The sequence below is a fragment of the Schistocerca gregaria genome, chromosome 3 (genome assembly GCF_023897955.1).
Source record: "Schistocerca gregaria isolate iqSchGreg1 chromosome 3, iqSchGreg1.2, whole genome shotgun sequence".
Lineage (NCBI taxonomy): Eukaryota > Metazoa > Arthropoda > Insecta > Orthoptera > Acrididae > Schistocerca > Schistocerca gregaria.
In genome coordinates, this window is record NC_064922.1 from 498,722,286 (window position 1) to 498,726,454 (window position 4,169).

Here is a 4,169-nt window from a genome sequence, read left to right on the forward strand (position 1 = left end):
TACAGCAATGGAATGAAATGTATCACGGAAAACCTTTGTATCATTGTACTTCAAATATCTTTAAAAATAAATGTTTTAAGTACAACATTAATCACTCAAATATGTGTACTGTAGCGCTAAACTGTGCGTCTTGTTGTAAGATAATCTCTGTGGAAGTGTCGTAGTTATCGTCCTCCGAAAGCTAAGTTCTACAGAAGTCAATGTACTTACCTCGTGATAAGCAAAAGTGAAATGCTTTGCGTATATATATCGTAGTTACTACGCTTATTGCCGTGATGAAGTAAGTACTGTACTGTAACGTATTGTTGTGCTACAGAAAAGGCTGTCTCATTGTAGCTATACCACAAAGTTACTACTAAAACATGTTTTCCTTTCCAGAAGAATTCAGAAAAACTGTGCAGATATAATACAGATACACCGCAAAAGCACACTGTAAATTGTGTCACACATTAGTAGCGTCGTGATATAATCGTGTAGCTATCAAAGAAACCAAATGCTAAGTCATTTTTAATGTCACAGAAAGTACTTCAGATAAAGAATGTCTTTTCAACTAAACCAAAATGTTCAATTAAAATCTCATTAACAGTATCAGTATATGTTCTAAGTGTGTAAGCCTTATAGTCCTTACTTAATCGTGCAACTAACTAGCAAGAATGTACAAATAACAACACTGTGTCATCTGTTCACTATAAAAATGCCCTCGTAAATACTGTCTAAATAAGTTCTCTTGGTTCTTGACTGGATATTTAACTTCAAACATTGTTGCATGTTAACACATTCTAAGTCTGACAAAGCATACTAGCAACGTGTAGTGAACAATTTTATGGCAAAGACAAAGTTAAAAAGCAGATTATCTTTCAATAAACGGTTTTGCATGTGAAATGTGGTGTAATCTTTTACCCTTTATAGTATTCAGAGTTTGAACTTGAATGCAATTATCATGTGCTATACGGCGGTAAAGAATACTGGAATTTTTCTCAAGGTTAGCGTCTATGTTATTTTTCTCTGACCCAGCCGGCGCACGCGGCTGCCTGCGGTGCGAGTCATTGTCTCTCTCTTTGTTGGCGCGCGCCGTTATTGGGATTAGGAGACCTAACTTCTACAAATTCACCTTGACGAGAAGGCCCTGACCTGTTTGAAGCTCGCCAGTTCTGATGGAATTCAGCTCTGTCGTTTTGTCGGTGGTTTACATAGTTTCTTGTTTGTCGGTCATGCGATGGAGAATTTCTCCCGGAATCGTAACTGCGCGCTGAACTGTTGCGTCTGAAATTATTCTGTCTCCCTTGATAATAATAGTTCTGGTTACCATATTGTCTGTTTCTATGGTTGTCTCTGTGATAGTCATTACTATGGAAATGCGGTCTTTCTCTGTAACTATTACTCTGCCAGTGGTTGTCATACGGGTGGTATCTGTTTTGGTCACAATTTGTGTTGTGACAATAGCGTTGTCGTGTCCAGTTATTATTTATTTCATCGTGGAATTGTGACGGATGTGACCTGTAATTGTTGTGTTCCTGTATTCGCGTTCCGCGACTGTCAGTGTCAATTTCCAATTCTTATAACAGTCCCTGAAAAGCTTGAATGTCGTCTTTGCATCGTCCTGCTAAAATAATCTGTCTTAAATGTTCAGGTAATTTGATTAAGCAAATGCGGATGAGTTCTGAGGGGCTCTTTGGGTTTGAAAGATACTGATTCTTATGTAACATGTCTTAGAAATATTTGACAAGACTGGTAAATTCAGATTGTTCGAAATGTTTCATCATTATGATGCTATGTTTTACTCGGTCTTGTGTAGCTTGAGACCAATATGCTGAGAGGAAGGCATGATAAAATTCTCCTTCACGGTGACAATCGTGAATGACCGATCGCATTCTTACAGCTGGTTCATTCTCCAAGTAGCCACACATAAATTCTAATCTGTGCTCTAATGACCAGTTGGGAGGAAAACAATGAGAGAATTGATGGAGCCACGCTTGTGGATGAATGTCGTTGCCAGAATTCTTAAATGTTTTGAATTTACGTGTAGTAATGAACAGCTAATAGTCAAAATCATCGTGTCGGCGGGTTGCATATCGGTCATTGTTACGTCGCGGTTCCATCTCAAAATTTGGTGCACCTTGCCAATTTCTTTCATAATTTCGGAAGTGCCCTGTGTTATTATTTTGTGGGTTTTCCGTATTTCTAAGTCCCTGTATTACCTGTGTCAGCTGATCTTGTACTTCCCGGATTTCTCTTTGGTGTTGCGTATTAATTTGATTCAGATTTTGTTTGAATTTCCTAATTTGTTCGCACCCTTCTGTGTCAGTCAGATCATCATCTACCTTTGCAGATAAGTTAATGAACTGATCCGAAAGTTCGGCTACTTTCTCCGATAGTGTACTTCTTTCCTCAGTGTGTTTTTCTGAACAAAATTTCAGAGTGTCCATTTGTGTTGAAATCGTATCTACTGTGTCCTTTAAGTTTTGCTGAGTTTTTGCAAGTTGCGTAACCGAATCGATAGATGCAACTGAGTCAATTTTGGCTTGCAAGGTCTCATGATTTTCATGAACAATAGTTCGCAGTTCTTTTATGGCTGATTCGTGATTCTGTAATGCATTTTCATGCCGCAAAAAATTGGTTGCAAATGCTGACAAATTTGTGTTTTTACGTCGTTACAGTCTTTTTGACATTTCGATTCGATTTTATGCAACTCAGTAGTTAAATCTTCACGTGTTTGTTCAATGTATGTTCCACTGAGTCTAACTTTCGAAGCTTTTGTTCCATTGTGTCTAACTTTTGAAGATTTTGTTCCATTGTGTCTAACTTTTGAAGCTTTTGCTGTGTTTATCTCTGATTTTGTTACATTGTGTCTAACTTTTGAAGATATTGTCCCATTTGTTTCTGATTTTGTTCAAGTGTTGTGTCTAACTTTTGTAGCCTTTGTCCCGTTTGTTGCATTAACTGTAATATCAGTGCACTGGCGTCTGAAACATGTTCCTCAGTGCTATTCGGCAGTGCACTTGAACCGGCAATATTCGCATTTTGGAAAGCAGAAAATGTGTCTTGATTTATTTGAGAAAACAGTGAGGACACAAAATCTGAATCTACAGTATTTGCAAGATTGTGTCCTGTCATTTCGGAATCCTGAGGCGAGCTGTTGCCGACCGATCGATCGATAATGCTTCCCTGTTCACTAATTGTTTCACTGCCTACACCATTATTTGCAGCCCGCTCCATTTCCCTATGCACAATTACCAAATTACTACTTTGAACATTATTTAATTCATTACATGGTGGCATTTCTAAGTTTACTTTGGAGCCTAGTATTACGTTTTTCACACGCCATTATTGTCACAATATTTCACACGATAACACAGAAAAGCACAATTTGAAGAGCAAAAATAAGAGAACACATTAAAATAGCAAATAATATCTAGTTAATTGCAAGCGCATCTGCGAAATACTTGGTGAAAATCTACATGCATACCACACCTGTTTTACTGTACAACAATGAAAGACTACAACTACAAAGGAGATTCTCTCTACAATTACGCGCTAGCAATAAACAAAGGCTACACTAACTACACAAACTACAAGAAAAAAATCAGAAGATTCCAGTGAGGTATCCTCGGCTAAGGGTCGACATATGAAATTTCCCCTTTGAAAAATTATACATAACTGTGCTTAAACTGACACACAATATTTTTCTTAGCGCAACGCAATCTGACTTTCAGTAATCCCTACAAGAGAATGGACCTGACTAAATTAAACTATACGTTTCACAAATCACTTACCTCACAAAAATCTTCGTTACTCGAACTACTGCAATACAGGGATCGCCACAACTGCCAGCTACATAAAAGATTCAACGTACTGAAGGCACTAACTACTGATAGGCATAGTTAGCAAATGAAATATTTTAATAGAGAACAAACACTGTATTTACCTCAATAGTGTTCAAAAGTCATAATGTATATAGCAGTTGATGGCATCCCGTCTTAAAAATTTCAAAACTCCGCCATCTCTCTCCCCACATCCACCACTGCCGGCGGCTCACCTCCAACTGCGCAACGCTACGCGCTGTTAACATCCAGCTGCCCAACACTACAATGGCGGGTATTACAACAATGCCAACCAGCCACTGACTGCACACAGGACAGCCAGTGATTTTTCATACAGAGCGCTATGTG